Consider the following 19,354-nt stretch of genomic DNA (forward strand, 5'->3'; position numbering starts at 1 on the left):
ACACACACACACACACACACACACACACACACACACACACAGAAACACATAAATAAAACAAAATAAACCTTAAATTACAATAAAAATAGTTCTTTTAGCCGTACACCCACCCTATTTTCAACCCGCAAATATTATTTTAAGAACGTGTGTTTCAAAGCCATCAGTGCTCACTTCTGTCTTTTCAGTTGGCCTAAGGGTATAAGCGTAGGTTGATAATTACTAAAAGTGGGCTTACTCCAAAATTCAGTGTCTCTTAATATGTTGGCAGATTGATATTGCTCAATGTAAATTTTAAGTGACTGACATATGTGTGGACAAGAGTGTGTGTGTGTGTGTGTGTGTGTGTGTGTGTGTGTGTGTGTGTGCATGTCTACATGCATGCATATGTGTGCTAGACAGTGGTAAGTAAAAGTGTGTGTTGAAAGTTGACTTACTCTTATCACACTTTTCCTGCTTTCAATACTCAGCCAGTTGTAAGTGTAAAACAAACAAACAAAACAAAACAAAACAAAACAAAACAAAACAAAAAAACAGTCTGCAAAGGGTACACATTGACTACTTCCAACCTTTGGGAGGAGGCAGAATTATAGGAACAATAATTATAGGAATGGTAAGATAAAACTGTAGATTCTAGGGCTCAGGCAAGGGGGCCGTGGGGATGAATATGTGTAGCTGGATTTTGGGGGCAGTGAAAGTATTCTGCATGGCGCTGATGAGCATCTACAAAAAAAATAATGCATATGCAAAAACCACCACAAAAGAGTAAAACCCAAGATTAAATCACATGTCAGCAGCAGTTATAAAATCAAGCAATTATTTGTAGGAAAGAAATGAGAAACTAACGTTTGTCCGTTTAGTGTTTTCCGCAAACGATGCCAAGAAGCTACATAGGAGTTCTCGTAGGCCCTGTCGAACCGGGAAACACAGATAAAGGTGTGGTCCTTAGCAATCCTGGCTGGGGACTCTCAGGCTTGTTTTCCAAACAAACAAGGGAGAGCAGTGGGAGATGCCCTTTCCAGCTCAGACCAGAGGGTTCAGGCTCTGTGCCTGCCCAGCGCCCGCTCTGCGCCCACTCAGGGTCCGCCCCGCCGGTGTTAGCTTGTCTGAAAAGACTAGAACTCTTTCCTAATCCTTCTGTCTCAGAGCTCACATCCACATCACCACCTGCCACAGCCTGTGCGTCTTACTACTTGACATTCTCAATGCATTTTCCGGTTTTCATCTCCACAACCCCCACCCTCCTTCAGAGTAGTGAAATCTCTTGCTTGAAAATGTGGCACCACCCTCCTAAATGTCTTCACTAAAATGGGATTTCTGTGACCTGAGAGTGAAAAGTGAAGAAAAAAGAGGGGAGCATTAGGTGAAGCAAAACAAAATAAACAACCCCCTAAACAACAACAACAAATAAAATAAAGACAATCAATAAAATCAATAAAATAATCAGACTTTAATTATATAGCCCAACGCAAATTTACATTTTTATACACTGTAATTGCTATTTAAATCACATCGGTGTAGTGAAGACCTCCAAAAACCCAGAAACGTCCTGTGTGGCCCTGTTGCAGTACCTGGTGTTGGTCAGTGGGAAGAGAAAGTGCCTGTTAAATGCAGGGCTCAATGTCTCAATTGACCTTCTGTGGGACGGAGGTCAAGTAGATTAGTCTACCATGCCAAACAGGCCTGAGACACCCCCACTGTAGCTAGACAGCCATGGGCTCATTCACAATTCTGTTATCATAGAAGAAAGAAGAAATAAATTGGGAGGGAAGTCCATTACATTATCATCATCATAGTTTTTTAACTCATAAATTATTTCATAGCTCACTGCTTATTTAGCACTTCTCTACAGTTTTCAATAAATTTAATTTCCCCTCATGGAGTCATACGTGCTTTTTCTTAGATGTATTCTTTCCTTTGAGTTTCATATTCTATGCACTCTATTTAATTTTCTGTGTGGCTTATAGAGGGTAAGCATGTAGATTATTTTTAGATGGTTTCTTTTATGTATTTTTTAAAAACCTGGCACCATTGCTTGGTGTATTTGAGGACAGTGCTTACACAATCTGCATAACACAAAAGCTATAGTTCTCAGAAGAAAACACAAATACATCTACAGACGGTCTGTGATCAGAATATTTTTATGCTGGTGGGACTGTGCCACCCAGTGTGTTTTGGAAAGTAGTTCCTTCCTGCTTGTCCCTCATGGTTGTGATGTCTAAGGTGTTACCCTCTCTGCCATCTTGCCTGCTTCTCTCTGACACCGTCTGAGGGACAGACTTTTCAGAGACAACAGTTTCCTCCTCTGTCTTGTGCAGGAAACACTGCATGGAGCCTCTCTTAATGAGTCCTTGTCTCTGAGTATCCTTGTGGAGAACAGAACCATTACGTGATATTGATTAGAGGGTGAAGCCGAGAGGCCAGCCCTCAAAAGCTTTTCACTGGAGTGGGCTGGAGGGAAAGGAAGGCTGTACAGCATTACCCACTAGTACCCCTCGCCCCAGCACAGAGTCAGGATGACCACGGACAGTGTCTACAGGTAACTGGGGTAGGGCCTCTGTGCTAATGTCCCAAAGATTTTATAGAACTGCGTCTTCCTGTATCTTTCTTACAGCTGTACAGCTGCTCACTCTGGCTTATACGAAGTGGCTGATTTATGTCATTTGCTTCTCCCCGTGGATGCCTGACTCGGTCTTCCTTGTTATAAACTCGAAATAGCAGCCATCGAAAAGAAAAACACTTTTCAATGTTCCACCCATCCCATTCCGGCTTCCAGGAGGGTCACGCGTGGCTCACAAATGACTCACAGACCCTGAGAGCTGACTCCTTCTGTTGAGAGTCAGCAAGGCCCGGGATGGTGGCACAGTTCGCAGTCTGCAGATTCCACGGGTCACTCACCCAGCATGACATTCCTCGGAGCCAGCGGAGGGGATCAGTAGAGCAGCAGCTTGGACAAACAAGCAGACCACAAGACAGACAGACAGGTAGTGACTTCAGCCCGAATCCAGTAGGACTAGAGATAGACAGTTGAGATTGGAACCAAGTCCTTGTTTTTCCAGTGACTGATAGGCCCTGCAGAGTGACACTGGCATCTGCAGAGAGAAGCCTGTGAGCAAAGGGGAAGGCAGGGGGTATCCATATAAAAGGCCCAGTGCTAATCCGTCCTTTACTGGGTGACTCTAAACTCATTTACCAGTAGGATTTCTTCTTTCCCTCCCTCCCTCCCTCCTCCCTCCCTCCCTCCCTCCCTCCCTCCCTCCCTCCTTCCTTCCTTCCTTCCTTTTAATTTTAAAAGTATCAGTAGGAGAGGAAGTCTGTAAACATCTCAATATAAAGGTGGACTTCTGGGTAAGTGCCCTTTAATAGTAATTTCCTTTCAAGGAACTCTAGATGATCCTGTGCGTCTGGCTGAGGGACTTGTTCTTTGCGTCATGCCTCATGGGGAAGAGGCCGCTGCCAAGTTCCTTTACACACATCCCCAAAGAATGACTCTGCCTTTGAGAGTGTGTTTGCTAGGCCTCGTCATGTTTGGCTGTGGAGGGCGGGGTCAGCACACAGGGCAAGCAGCATACCTTTGGGGAGACCCCGGAAGTGCTCTGCCAAGCAAAGGGCAGACCTTGGGGACCTCAGGTGGAACATGAGAATTTGTTTACTGGGGTTAGGAATTTGCCTGGAGGAATTTTCTCTTCCTCCCTCCCTCCCTTTGTTTCTCCCACCCTCCCTCCCTTCCCTCCCTCCCTCCATCTCTCTCTCTCTCTCTCTCTCTCTCTCTCTCTCTCTCTCTCTCCCTCTCTCTCTCTCTCTCTCTTTATGTATGTAAATGGTAGTTTGTTATTATTTTAAAATACGCTCCTTTACCATTAGAAAATGACCCCTTTGCAATCACACGTCTTTACTGATGGTTCTTTTACTGTAATATCTTGAAGTTCTCACATAGTAATTTGATATATTTACAGGCACGTGGAGTGACATTTCACGTATGGTGACCACACCGGGGGACTTGGTATAATTTATAAACTCAAATACTTACAATTTCTTTGTGTTGGGAGCATTGAAAACTCACTTCCAGTGTTTCGGAATATCGGTATTGAAATGCTGTTAAATGTTGCCGACCACAGTTCTGGGAAGGGCAATGGTACTCCTCTCTTCTGCTCTCCGGGGCACTAGAGGAACACCCATAAAAGCTCACAGTTTCCCCAGGGCTCTGTTGAGAGGACAAAGAAAAGGGCATGTGTCAAGCTCCATTTTGGATTCCACAATATTATTTCATTACCATCAAATATTATATTTTTTTATGAGCTGCCTCACCCAGCAGACTCTATGCTATTTCTTAACTATAGCAGGACAAAGTGTCTTTATTGGAACCTAAAGGGAATTATTTTTACTGTAAGAGAGGCGTTTTCTCTATAATTTTAACCGTCACAGAATTCACTTCAACAGATTCAAAATGGGCAAGGAAGGGCAGGGAAGAAACTCACACTTTTAGGCATTAGTTGTCTGAGGTAAACACACATTTTATATGTGCCTTATTCCAGAATCTGAGATGAGAACCAGCATGTATAGTGTATAGACTGTTTCTGTGAGTTCACGGGTCAGGAGAGGTGACTTACACTCACCCAGAGAATGTATGAAGACAATACTCGATCCTGTAACATGAGCAGAGTAGTTTAAAACTTTCCCATAGTTCATTGCTTGCCATTCAGACTTGTGTTTTAATGACGGAGCCTAGTTACAACACTTATCAAAAGCCCATTAGGAAATCATTTATAGAGTGAAGAAGTATGCATTGAATTCTAATCCTCTGTATGCACCTTTATCTAGTTGACGATGGTCAGGAATTCTGGGAAAATAAGTGGAATGAAGTGGGTAGACACTCATGTAATACTGGGGTGCTTTTCCTAATCATCAGACGTTCGGCTGTGAATGGAAGGGAATTCAATCTACTTTCCTGGGTACACGCTCTATCTCTCAGTGGCTGTGCACATCGATTTGAGCCACTGAACTTCACCTAGAGTCCCAGAGCAGAGAAGTAGAGTCCATTGGCTTTGCTTAGTAGGCCTCGTGTTTGTGGTTACCAGGTTCTTCAGACTCAGGTTGTTGCATAAACAGAGATCAAACATCTACATTCCCTGGCCTTTCTCCACAGGGTTGGCCATGGGTGTGTGTAGATTCACTCCCTGTTTCTGTGTTGCAGAATCATGGTTAGACTGGACAAACGAGTCAGGTGATGTGACCGCATCCAAGCAGGAGGGAGATCCGAGCACGGGTGGGAACCTGAGGGTTGACTCTTCAACACAGAGAGTATGGATGCCTGACAGAAAAGGCTTCTCACGAGCACTGTAGAGCACTGTGCCAGAGGGAGGTAGAGAAATTCAAACAGCAGGAGGAGGAGCAGGAGACATGTCGAGAGCTCCTCCCTTGGATGTTTGCCTGCTCTGAAAATCTAGCTGCATTTATTAGAGTTTCTAAAGGCTCAGGTTTTCTTTGACTCCTGGGAACAGAAAAGATGATAGTATTTTATAGTGTTGATATGAGATGCCATGAGTCTGTTATCCTGGCAAAGAGGAGGATGAGGCAGGAGCATAGCAAATTTGAAACCTAGACTACACAGGGAAACCCTTCCTAAAAAATAGGAAGGGAGGGAGGGAAGGAGAGAAGACAAAAGTTGAGAGATGAAACCAGATAAGGATTAATATCTAGAAGCCCACTGACATAGTGCACAGTATAAATGTATACCATAATTTTGAATGGACGGCAATTTCACTTCCACACAAACTAAGTTAATGAATCTTGTTCAAGTCTCCTGGATCACTCAGAAGCTCAGTATTATTGTTCATAAAATAGAATATTTGCTAAATCCTTATGCCCCTTTTTCTTCGTTAACATTCTCCTTGAACAAGGAGGGAGAGAAAAGCCAGAGACGAATCTTTCTAACAGGACTGCTTGGCACAGATCAAGAGTTGGTTGAGCATGGGTACCTGTGGCTTCAGGGCATTCTGCCACCCTCGCTGGGTTCCCTGTTGTCCACCGCTGCTCCAGAAAGCAGTGGCAGAGCGGAGGTGCCTTTTGCATTAGGCCAGCATAGCCAGCATGGACTATAACGTATTCTCTCTCTAGCCTGTAAGAAAAGCATTTCAGATCTCTGGCTGAGCTGCCCGTGAGACATCACGTGCTTCTTGTCTGATGCTGCCATAGTAACTAGTGCCTCATCTGTGCTGAAAACCAAGGTGTGGTATGTTTTACTCTCCAATGTTAGATGTGAAGGTTTCTTAAATTGTTGGGAGGAATTTCCACTGATGGGGAGGAAATATTCTACAAGAATTTTTAAAAATAACTATCATGTTTTAAACAGATGAGGGTTTTGGAATCCCAAGTTGTTATGCCATTCGAGCAATACTCGTGCCCCTGGAATTGGGACCCTGGACTCCACATTAAACTCTGGATGTGATGGCATCATCTATAATCCCAGCATTCCTTGGAGAATTGGGAGGCATAGACAGGAGAGGAGCCTGGCGTCTTGCAGCTAGCTAGTGTGGATAAGAATCCTTGAGTCTTGTTTTAGTCTGACTTCGCCTTCTCTAGATCTGGTAATCGTAGTAGAACAGATAAAATTAAGTGTTATTTTTATGAAAGACATGGGAATGTAAGCATATGTGATCTTCCCAAATAACTTTATCTATTAAGTAGACAGAAGACAACATGGAAATCAACGGCGAAGACATTGAAAGCATAAGAAGATTTTAAAGGAGCATGGGATATATGAAATTTAACAAGCGAGTTGATGCTGGGAAGATGGTTGCATAGATGAAGACACAGGCTACATAAGCCTGAGGGCTAGAGTTAGGGCCCTGGAGTCCACATTAAACTCTGGATGTGATGACGCCATCTATAATCCCAGCATTCCTTGGGGAGTGAGGAGGCACAGACAGGAGAGGAGCTTGGCTTTCTGCTGGCTAGCTAGTGTGGAGCACAAGCCACGGCCGTAGAAATCGCTCTGCCTCAGCAAGCTGGAAAGTGAGAAGCAACTGGAAAACATGTTTCTCATTTCCACAGTCATACAGAGGCAGGCTCGAGAGCGCGCACGCGCACGCGCGCGCGCACACACACACACACACACACAGATAGACAGACAGACACACACACACACAGACACACACACACACAGAGAGAGAGAGAGAGAGAGAGAGAGAGAGAGAGAGAGAGAGAGAGAGACACACACACACACTACAACTTTCAAATCCTTGAATGCAACTATTTTTTAATAGCCTTTAGATATAACTAGTCCAGTAAGAATGGTTACACTATTGGTTGGGAGAAATGGTATAAAAAAAGGATGACAAGGTGTGCCAATATCAAAACATCTAAAAATCACAGAATTGGAGAATTGAAACCATCACAAATCTGATCCTTTTGTTATAAAGGATGGTTCACTATTTTACAATAATACTTGGAGATTTGAAAAAGTCCAGAAATATCTGGAATGTAAAACTGGGTTCACTCATTTGGTTATATAAAGCCTAGGACCTGGGAGACACTTTGCAGACGAGTTGTGAGGAGGATTGTGGCTAAAGGAGGAAGTGGGCAGGAGAGGGCAGGCGTGGTGAGCAGAGGGCTTCAGACACTGTGTGGGAGGGAGCCGGGTCACAGGACTCAGACCTCAGGTGACTCAGGTGGTTTGAGAGAACGTGTGTGATGCAAAGGAAAATTGCAACAGGAACACAGCAGGAGACAAGGGGACTATGGGAGCCACATTTCTCTAGTCAGTGGAGCCTGGAACTCTAGGAAAGTCATGGTCCTTGGCTTCAGTGTTCTTTCTAGTGGCGTCTTTGCTTTTTCCTCATTTGCCCTCGGTAATAAAACCAAATGTGTTCAACAACAGCAACAAAAAGAAAGGAAGAACCAAAACCAAAACCTAAAACAGCAACAGCAACAGCAACAGCAACAGCAACAGCAACAGCAACAGCAACAGCAACAGCAACAGCAACAGCAACAACAACAGCAACAACAACAACAACAGCAACAACAACAGCAACAGCAACAACAACAGCAACAGCAACAGCAACAGCAACAGCAACAGCAACAACCACACTAAATGAAACCAGTCTCTGAGAACTCACTAGGGAGGGATAGGGAGGACTCAAAGATAAATAAACTCAGATCCACTTCAAGTTGCTTCCTTTCCGATAGGAAAGACAGGTTCAAAGAACATTCTCGACATTGTGTGTGTGTGAGTGTGTGTGTGTGTGTGTGTGTGTGTGTGTGTGTGAGAGAGAGAGAGAGAGCGTGTGTGTGCATGTGTGTGTGTGAGTGTGCCTGTGTGTGAGTGTGTGTGTGTGTGAGTGTGTGAGTGTGCCTGTGTGGTGAGTGTCTGTGTGTGTGTGTGTGTGTGTGTGTGTGTCTGTGTGTGAGTTCAGGTGGTACTGGTAAAGTCTCTATATACCACTTGTGTTAAGAATGTGTAAATAGAACTTGTACATATAAATGAAAGTACGCACATGTATGTGCTTTTGTAATGCATCCAATTTATCATAGCTTAGGTAGTATGTGTCTCCTGGATTCCCAAACTACCCTCATAGCCTCTTACACTGTTTTGAGTATAAAGTTTTAGAAGCAACCATTAATTATGCCATCTATTTTAACTTAAAAGCCAGAAGAATATGTTCTGTTTTATATTGATTTGGCTTACTAAAATTATTACATGGATTTTGTACTTTTATTTATTTAAATTGTTTATATTATTAACTTACAAAAATTGAAGAGTTTTAGAGAACCTGGAAATACATGAAAACAAGATCCAGTTTGTAAACTGGATAGTGTCTCCCTAGAAGATGTCCACATCTGAATTTGTAAATGTGCTATTTTGATTGGCAAAAGAGACCTTTCGGATGTGATTGAATCAGTGAGAATGAGAAGAGGAGAGCATTCTGGACTGTCCTGATGGACTGCCTTTATCCAAAGCATCCTCCTCAGAGGGAGACAAGAGGACCAAGTCAGTAGCAAGAGTTACGAAAGGAGAGCCAGAGGGCGGATGATACCTGGAAGAGATCGTTGACAAAGGAATGTAGGTGGTCTCCAGGAATGGGAAAAGACAGAGGCAGATCTTCCCCTGGTGCCTTCAGAAGAATCTACCCTGTCTAACATCTGACCATTAGCTCATGAAACTAAGTGTTTAGACATCTGGCCTCCAAATTGTAGGAGAATAACGCGTATTGCTATGAATTTGTGGTTATTTACTATGAGAATGGTGGGGGAACCAAAGCAATGGTAAATTATGAGAGAGGAGGTACAATAGATTTCAAAGAGGAAATGCAACTGCTGTTATGGTATTGGAACACTGGAGAAGGAAAAGAAAATATAATTCTAAGTAGAGAGGAATGCTGAGACAATTTTAAATACCCAGTTGTTTCTAAGAGAAATCAATTATGCAATATTTTAGTGAGTGGTGCACTCCAAGCAGATTTACTTTATTTTCTTATAATCCCCTTTCAATCAAAGGTCTTTATTAGTTCTTTATAATGCTATCGGTGTGCTCCAGAGACTGACTCTTGAAATGATGTCCTTGCACCTTTGAAAATCTGAATTTAGTAATAGCATAGGTGACTTACTCCATTTACAAACAGTGTTGTAGGAAAAGAATGTTCGTATGTTCTTGAGCTTCTCATGTTCTTCCCATGCATGAATAGAGTACATTAGTAGTTCACTAAGAGTTAATTTTTAGATGGCATCTATCTAAACTGTTTCCCCTTATTGATTGATTGATATAGATTGATTGAGATAGTCTCACTATGTCCTTTTGGCTACCCCAGAACTCACTGTGTGGAATAGGCTGGCTTCCAACTCACAGAGATCTGCTTGCCTCTGCTTCCCAAGTGCTGGGACTGGATCCTGAGAACGAAGGCTTGCACGACCACGCCCAGACTTTGTGTTTTTCTATGTTAACATAGTTGACACCCAGAATGATTCAAAGGAGGAAAGGAGTACTTTATTATTTATTACTGGTTCACAGATGAGAACACTAAGAGAAGAGGTGTTTAACAACTACGTAAGTTAACTCAAGTAGCCATTGTCTGATGCTGACACCGTTGCTTTGAAACCAGCTATGTTGTCTCCACTGTTAAGAACTCCTAATGGGGAGTGCTATGTCGGGATTGTTATTTAAGATGGTTAAGGACTGTAGCAGAAGAATATAGACAAATTCCCTTGACACAGAGAAAGGAACCAGGTTATGTGCTCACTGGCTGGTAGGTAGGGATGAATAGAGATCACCAGTTGCACAATAAACAAATATTTCCAGTCACACGAATGCCATAAGAATGGATATTGAAGACTAAGGTAGCAGGATGCGTTGGGACATCAGCAAGTATGTGATATGGCTAGAGCTTAGGGTGCATGGAAAGTATGATTCTGTAATAGAAGGAAAGGCCTTCTAAAGGGCAGAAGACTAACTTTATGCATTTCCTACCTTCCTTGCCTCTTTATTGGCTGAAATGTGGCTGCTCCAACTTAAAAAAAATTAACTTTAGTTAATTTTATCAATTAAAGTTTAAATAGTAACAAGGTTAGTGGCTATTGCTGTAAACTACAATTGTACATGAATTAATTTGTGTGTGTGTGTGTATGTGTGTGTGTGTGTGTGTGTGTGTGTGTGTGTTGGACATTGAAACCACATGACAAGTGGATGCTATTCCAAGCTCAGTTGTGTATGAATTGAAAGTAATTAGACTTAATGGGGAAGTGGGAGTGTTTTAATAATGAGAAGGGAGTGGCATGGTGCCACCTGTATTTTGGTAAAATGTTAGGAATAGCATGTTTTGCCTGGTAAGGAACTAGCAACTGGATGTATGCCATCCCTACTGCTCACTCCTTAGCAAAACCAAGGTGAGGGAATTGTATTGAACCATGCTGTGTTATAGCTTTGGCCACAGATTATTGATGTAGAGTAGGTGTCTGTACCAGTTACTTGTGCATTGCTGTGAGTATGAAACCTGAGAGAAGGAACTTGACTGTGGGAATCTTCTTCTTCTTCTTCCTCTTCCTCCTCCTCCTCTTCCTCCTCCTCTTCTTCTTCTTCTTCTTCTTCTTCTTCTTCTTCTTCTTCTTCTTCTTCTTCTTCTTCTTCTTCTTCTTCTTCTTCTTCTTCCTCTTCCTCTTCCTCCTCCTCTTCTTCTCCATCCTCTTCCTCTTCCTCCTCCTCTTCTTCTTCATCCTCCTCCTTTTTCTTCTTCTCCGTCCTCCTCTTCCTCCTCCTCCTCTTCTTCCTCCTTTTCTTCCTCCTCCCTTCTCCTGCTCCTCCGTCCTTCTTTTTTTTTTCTTTCGGAGCTGGGGACCGAAGCCAGGGCCTTGCTGAGCTAAATCCCCAACCCCCTCCGTCCTTCTTTTAAAAACTTGATTTGTTTTAATTTATCTGTATAAATGCCTTTCACATATTCATGCATGGTACCCATGGAGGTCATAAGAGAGTGTCAGGTCTCCAGTAACAGTCAAGTGTGTGCTGGGAACTGAACCCAAGTCCCCTTCAAAAACAAGTGATCTTAGATTCTGACCTATCTTTCCATTCCACATGGCCTGTTTTATAACTTTGGCCTCTGAGAAAATTTTATTTGTCCACATGTTACATATTTTTTTATCTGTAAAACTGCATATATTTTCTATTTCCCTGTCCCTCCTTTTACTTTTGATTATCACAGTAAACCCTGATAAAAGCTGCCAACATTAACCATGCACACAGCCCCACTGCCATATTGTCTTAAATTTTCCTCTATCATATAAATCAGTATGGTATTTTTTCTTTACTGACTTAGTCTCATTCAAGATGTCAGGGCATAAGCACAACATGTGATATTTTACTGGAATCCTATATGAATGGCCTCTAGTCCTATTTCCAGTAGAGTCTTTCTTCTCATTGGAAAACAACATTTTGTTGCTATTTTTTTGTCTCTTTACATAGCCCTGGCTGTCCTGTAACTCATGATGTAAATCGAGTTGGTGTCAAGCTCACAGAGATCTGTCTACCTCTGCCTCTTTAGTGCTGAGATTAAGTGTCTGCACTATGGTGCCTGGTGTATTATCTACATCCTATCAGCATTCTTGTATCTAGATTTCATCTTTGTCATCATTATGTTCTGCTTATAGCATTCCTTATAGAACATTTGGAGTCTGAAGCTCTGAGTGTTCCCAAATTCCTCCCCAGACATGTTCTTAAGGGCTAAAGATCATACAGTCAAATTTGATGCTTGCTCATGGGTTGGCGGTTCAGTCCAGGTTAGTTGACTCTGTTGATAATGACCCCAGCTTTAAGATAAGACTTAATTATACAAATAATTTGCCATTCTACACCTTTCAGTGGAAGAAAAGTAGTCCTTTCTTCTAGTCGGTATGCAGTCCTTTCCTTCAGCCTGAAGTCAGAATGGACGATGAAGTCAGAATGGACGAACCATATTTACATGATAGCACATGACTGTCCACAGAGGTCACGAGACTTGGGTATATGCAGATATGAACAGACTCTGAGACTAAGACTAGGACAGGGACTTCTGACGAGTTTGGTCTGACTAAGGCTACATCGTCCTGACTCCATTTTGTGGATGCTTTGACAGTTCTTAGCCTTCTACTCTGTCTACTCCACCCCCCAATAGTCATGTCTGCTTGGGAACACATTTGGAATTTCCATGACCCTCACCATGGCCCAGATGTATTAACAAGCATAATTAATGTTTATATAAACCTAAGCTAAAATAACTGAAGACGGTATAAGTCAGAGTTAGTGTCATGTTATGTCTGAAATGACTCTGTTCTGTCTAAACAAATGTCTCCAGGTTACTCGGACTCTCCTCTAACATCGATGCAACTGTGGGCACTTTTAAAAATGCTGTAACCCTGAGGTTGGCACCAAGAGATTTTGAGGCATGAGACTACTCTTGGTCACCAGTCAAAATTAAAGGGCACATATTCTCTTAATTGGCTTAGTCAACATAGTTGCCTGTATCTTTCTCATGTGGGTTTATTACTGGTAGACACAGGAATAGAAGGGGGAGATTAAAACTTTGCGATAGGAGTTTCCGACTTTAGTGCCAATGAAGAGAGAGAATGGCTGCTGCGATTCCCTTATCCAGTTGTACCAATTCCTCTTTCCATGGATTGCCCAAACCAGAGCTACCTTCCCTGTAGAGAAGATATCACTTGTTTTGAGTTTGAAGAAGACGCAGAAAGCAGCAAGAATTTAGGGCTGAGTTCTCCAGATTCCTGTGGAAGATACTGTGCTAAAGGCAACATCTCGATTGGATCACCGTATCAAGGAGAACTAAGGCGCAAGGGCTGAATGACTTGCTCAAGGTGGATCCTGAGTCCACAGGAAATCAAACCCAGCCTTGCATGGGTCTGTGGTGAGTTCTCCCTTGCTCTATGACATGATGGCGCCATGAAATACATTAAGCAAAGCCCCAGCTCCTGCAGTGCTGGCAGCAAGTCATTAATTATGACATCTATCTACTCATAGGCAGAAGGAATTGGCTCTGTAATTACCATCCTCATGATGTCTTTGTTTAACAGACATATAACATTTATTTCTTTTACCCGGAAGGAAGATGAGCAGTCCTCTATTAAAGAAAAAAAATCCTCAAAGTCCAGGAGAAACAGACCAGTGATGACTTGTCTTTATCACTTTTGGAGCATCCCTGAGATATGGAGGTAACAATCGTTTAATAACAATTATTAAAATGATATGGGACGCTTCTTAGAGCAGTCGGAAGCACAATAGGCATGTTTTCTCCTTCCTATATTAGGTAGGATTGGGAACTAGTGGTTTCCTTAGACATAACACACACACAAAGCAACATGGCACCCCAGTGTCTAAGACAGGGTACAAGAGCAGCGCGGTGGACAGTAACATGGTTCATCTTGGTGAGGCCAGATTTTTCTTATAAACCTCATTCTATTTTTCCAGCTACCACCAATCATTTGGCATAGGCACCCAACATCAAACCTGGCCATCGAAGCTTCTGAGCTCACCTTCCGAGGAGTCCCCAGGAACTCACTGTCCAATGGGCCTGACCAAGCTCAGTTATTCTAAGAATTCTCAGGGCCTAGAACAGGTCAGGTTGGAGTGAAACTGAGGTCACACCTCCCTGGGCCACCGCCACACCCCACACACGTTGAGTTTGCCCTCTGTACACTCCTTGGAATTCGAGACAGTCGTACTGAAGAATGCCTATTTCGTATGAAGATGTCTGGGCTTTGCTTACGTGTTTAGAATGAGTCCTCTTTTGAATCAGAGTTAAAAAGATTTTGGTTTTGGTTAGCAAACTGGGTGTCCTGACCCACAGGGGAGAAGAAATGCCAATTACACAAAGAAATAGTTATTCGTAAACTCAAATCCCTCAAATGTGTCTTGGACAGTTTTCTTTAATCTCAATACGAGGTAAAACCCCCTTTTTCTGTTTCTGTATCTTATGAGGGACAAAGCCATATGTTTAAACATTCCGGAAGTTAGTTAGTACTTGTCCATACAAGATAGCTTGGAACTGTTTATCCCTGTAATTTTAACCAAGTTCTAACACTGACTACAACTTTACTTTTTATTTTTAAAAGCTTTTCTTTGTTTCTGAGAACCTCAATCTTGTACACAATGAAATATGATCGTTCTATCCCTCCTGTCTCCTTCAACTCTCCCACCATGTCCCCTTCCAATTTTGTCTATTCTACCTTTTGTTTTTTGATAATATATTAAGTCCACTTAATACTGTTCATATGTGCACGGGAGTGGAACCGTCCTCTGGAGCATGGAAAACCTCCCAGCTTCCCTGTTCTTAATAAACAATGACTCTCCCTCCCCAGGTACTCTCTGACCCCAACAGCTCTTCAGCATTGCGTGAGGTCTGGAGACCACCTACCCCATCCGTGCATGGTTTTTATTGGCTGGATCTTGTATAAGATGGGTCGCATCTTCTTTTCAAATTTTCTCACGGACACCAGTCATATCTAACCTTACTCTAACCAACCTTTATCACTATGACAAAAATTTAAATTTTATTTTAAAGTTTTTTCGGGGACTGAAGGGAGGCTCAGTAAATAGAGAGAGTCCTTGCAGTTCAAGTCTGGAGACCTGAGTTCAGGTCCCCAGAACCCACATAAAGATGGACACAGCGGGGGTGTGCCCTATGCCTCAGGCCTGTGGTAGTGGAGACAATGACATGTGGGTCCTTGGGGCTCTTGGTTACCCAGAATGAGATCTGATGAAAGGAACCCATCTCACAAAATAAGGTGGAGAGCACCTGAGGTGAACTTCCAGCACGTGAGACACGTACACAGATGCATGTATAAGTATGTATATGTGCAAACAGCCCCCCCACAATCATGTATAGACATTATATACATCACAAGTCAGAATTGTATGTTTCACTGTGAAAATAATCTTCACTTTGGAGCTTCAAACCTCTCAGCCTAGAATTAAGGAACATCCAGGAAGTGATCTCCCAGCTTCGATCCGTCCTGCAGTTGGCCTGGCCTTCTCACCTGAATGTTTCTACTTCTTGCTATTCTTGTCATAGGCACAGACAAGCCTCACCAGTTTTAATTGTTGGTGTGCTGATGAATTAAGATGACCCAGGGAAGATGATCCAGTCCCCTTGAACAAAGCTCTGAATGCTAAGCTTCCTTAAGTCCTTCTTGCTGTTGTGAAAGGTTCGCTTCCTAGTCTCTGAGAGGAGCTCCCTCCCAGGATGTTCTTCCTGTCCTGTCCTTTCTCTCTTCTTCACAGCAGAAGCAGCCTTGATGCAGGAATCTATGCCATCATCAGCTGTAAAAGATGTTCCAACCATCCTCACCACTTGAAAACTTGATTAAAATTCTATTTAATTATTTGTGGTATGTGTCTGGATATGCATGTTAGGGTCTGCATGTGGTCAGAGGATAAACTTCAGGAATCAGTTTGCTCCCTCCACTGAGGATGAAACTTAGATCATCAGGCTTGAGGGCAAGGTCCTTTACCCACGCAGCAGACCTGCTGACCATCTTCTAAATTTCTTCCTTCCTTCCTTCCTTCCTTCCTTCCTTCCTTCCTTCCTTCCTTCCTTCCTTCCTTCCTTCTTTCTAACAAATTGTGAAATAATTTAAGGGTGAAGATTCTTACATTTGGGGTGTGATATTCCTCTGATGTCTGTATGTAATGTTCTGCATGTGGAATTTCTATAATGGATTCTGTCTACATCTTCTGGTCCCAGAGTTCATGTAAACGTTCCTTTCCCAACTGAGCAGTGCACTCCTGGGGACACATGTCTGTGACTTCACATCCCAAGTAGTAGAGGGAAGGAGGGAGAAAAGAAGGAAGGGAGAGAGGGAGGAGGAGAGATTCCCTCTACCTCCAGTTTTGTTTTGCTTTTTAAAAAGCTTATTCCCAAGTGGTTGTCTAGGCTGCCAGCCGGACAGTGTTGTATGTTGTAGAGATCAGCTAAAACAGCGAGATTGAACATTTTGCATTTTGGGGCACAGCAAGGCCAGGAGTTATTTGAAGAACTTCCCTACAGAGAGTCCCGTGAATGAGACTGTTTTTTTGTTGAGCTGGTATTTGTACAGGGTGACACCCTCTTTCACACCGCCTACCTCCTCCCTGTGTGACTCAGTGTTGAGAGAGAAGCCTCTAAGCTGTTCATTAACAGTCAAGCGGAGGTGGGAAGTGCACCCAGGAAGCTCCAGGTGCCCATTTGTTCCCGCAGGATCCACTTGGGGAATCACTGCGGGCCAGTTAGCCAAGAGTCCCGGGTTTCTGCGCAGGAAAGGTGAGCTGAATTCTATTTGCAGAGAAAAAGACAACTGCTTCGTAGTTTGTGCAAACTTTTCTGTTTTTCCCTCCACGTGATTCAGATCAGGGCCGTCTGTATTATCTTTGACTTCTTTCTAAATTTGACAGTTTACGACGAGTATCCCGTGCGCCAATAGCGCTACGCTTTTAGTTTCCACAGTCTGCATCACAGCATCACAAACACGGAGAGGCTTTTGCTTTTCCCACAGGAGCTGGCAACTTTTAAATCAAGGAATCAGCACTCACGGGTCTGTGTTCTTCAGTGACTATAAAACTGTTTTATAAAAAGAGAGCTTTCTATTTTTCATAAGTGATGCTTCTAGTGAAATATTAAACTGTATCGACTTTACAAATAGCTTCATATATTTTTTCTCAACTGTGACAAAAACTGCAAACCCGTTCAACCATATTATCCTCGTATAAGAAAATCTCCCTTGTTTACATAGTAGATTCATGGGATGGAGTAAGGAGGGGGCGTGTAGAGATGTGTGATTCTTCACAGGGGTTTGTGTGCATGTGACTGGCTTCGCTATGTTCTGGTTTGAATTAGTTGTGGTTGTCTGACTCTATTTTTTTTTATCATTTCTGTTTATGATACAGAGTAGCAGGAATCAAACGCAGCTTGTTAGCAATCTTAACTCCTGCAGACCTGGCTCTACTGAAGAACCGGGGTTTTCCTTGCTCCCCAGGACTGACTAAGCTACCCGAAATTTCAGAGTAGCTGAGATGTGTCAGTGCCCAAAGGTTTACTGAAGAGCCCCATTACTTTGTTTTCCAATATGAACAGCCAACAAAGCCCAAGGACAGCATTGTTTCATTATTCATGAAATTGAAAACTGGCTTTCACTTCTGTAGCTAATGATACAGAAAAAAACTAAGAGTTTATGAAGACAGTTGGATGATTTTTAAATGTCAAGATATATAGAGACTACATGGAAACAGGTCAGAATTTTATAGAAATGTAGGCACATGTAAATCTTAGAACTCATGAATATAATTTTTCAACTGAAAGGGGGTGTGAGTATATGAGTGTGTATTGTGGGGTGTGTGTGTGTGTGTGTGTGAGAGAGAGAGAGAGAGAGAGAGAGAGAATATGAGAGAATGTGAGAGAGAGGGCAGAGAGAGGGAGAGAGAGAGGGAGAAAGAGAGAGAGACAATATGAGAGAAAATATGAGAGGGAGAGAGAGAGAGGAATGAACATATGAGTATGGGAGTGTGTATTGTGGTGTCTGAGAGAGAGAGAGAGAGAGAGAGAGAGGGAGAGAGAGAATATGAGACAATATGAGAGAGAGGGCAGAGAGGGGGGAGAGAGAGAGAGGGAGAAAGAGAGAGAAAGACAATATGAGAGAAAATATGAGAGAGAGGGAGAGAGAGAGATGAATATATGAGTATGGGAGTGTGCGTACCATAGCAAGCATGTGGAGATCAGAGGGCAATTTTCAGGAACCTTCTACCATACTGAGGTAGCATCTCTCTTTTGTTTCTGCTGTGTGGTGTCTTACAGTCTCACTGGCCCCTGGGCTTGAAGGTGATTGTCTAGTCTCTTCCTCCCATCTTACCGCAGCGGGGCTGAGGTTACGAATACGTGCTACCACGTTTGGCTTTTTAACTTGGTTCTCAAAGCAGGTCTTCAGGCCCTACCCTTTGAATTTTCTAGACGAGGAAAGCAAAGGAAAAGATTAGGCAACTTTCCAGGCCGAGAGTGGCAGAACCAGAAGTGAAGTCGTACGTATGTCTGCCATTTGTCTCGCTAGATTTTCTCAGCGAATTTTCAGAGTTCTTACACATAACAAGTAGTAACTAAACGAACTAATTTGTATCTTTATATAAGGACTACGGGTGGCATGTAAGCAACAGTGTCCTTGCCAGCAGTGCTATTGTATAGAACGCATGGGACGTGTGCTTGACATAGAAAGGCATTTTTAATCTGTGGCTTTTGGACTTGGTCTTTTTAGTTTGTATATTTGTAGGGCTAAATAGTGGGAGCCATCAGCCCCTTGGTGTGATCTTATATGTGGTACATATGTGAAGGCTGTGGTCTGGTCCCCACAGTCAGCATCATCTTCCCTCCCACTGCCATTCCTTAGGTTCTGTTCACCGGGCTGTCTTCCCTGACGGTTAGAATTCTGACCACTGTTCTCAGAGAGAGTTCCATTCCTGGGACCTTTGTAAGCCAAGCAGAAGTGCGCTTTAAATGACTGAGTTGGTACGGTGGAATGAACTGTGCATAGTCCCCCGGACTGTCGCCTCAAGGGAACGTGATCTCACATAGCATCTGCTGTGGTGGGTGCATTAGCTCTAAGCACTCCATAAGAGCAAGGGGATCAAATCCTTAGCCCAGCACTCAAAGAGAAATCTTAGTTGTTTCCGAATAGCTTCCTTCCTGCTGTTATGCTGCTTCTCGGCCATTCGTAGATCTTATTCTATTTTCTCATCTCAAGAACGTTGGAAAAAAATGAAAAGTTGCTATGTATTGGCTTCAATACAGCTTCCTGTAGCTGCCCAGCATTCTGTTTGACATGGTGTACGCCTATCACGATTTTCTGATTGGAGAGAGGCTCT

General features: G+C 42.9%; 1 protein-coding gene across 3 annotated transcripts in view; it reads left to right on the forward strand.

The window, feature by feature from the left end:
* The first annotated feature begins 16,605 nt into the window (after nucleotides 1-16,605).
* The window catches only part of Scel (sciellin), a 116,606-nt gene continuing 113,857 nt past the window's right edge, over nucleotides 16,606-19,354 (forward strand). The window contains exon 1 of one of the 3 annotated variants that reach the window (XM_006252428.5): nucleotides 16,606-16,769. The gene's annotated coding sequence lies outside the window, so the exon portion shown is untranslated. The remainder of the gene's footprint in view (nucleotides 16,770-19,354) is intronic. The other 2 variants (XM_039093531.2, NM_001108388.1) reach the window with 2 other exon arrangements.

Source organism: Rattus norvegicus, chromosome 15 (assembly GCF_036323735.1).
Source record: "Rattus norvegicus strain BN/NHsdMcwi chromosome 15, GRCr8, whole genome shotgun sequence".
Classification (NCBI taxonomy): domain Eukaryota; kingdom Metazoa; phylum Chordata; class Mammalia; order Rodentia; family Muridae; genus Rattus; species Rattus norvegicus.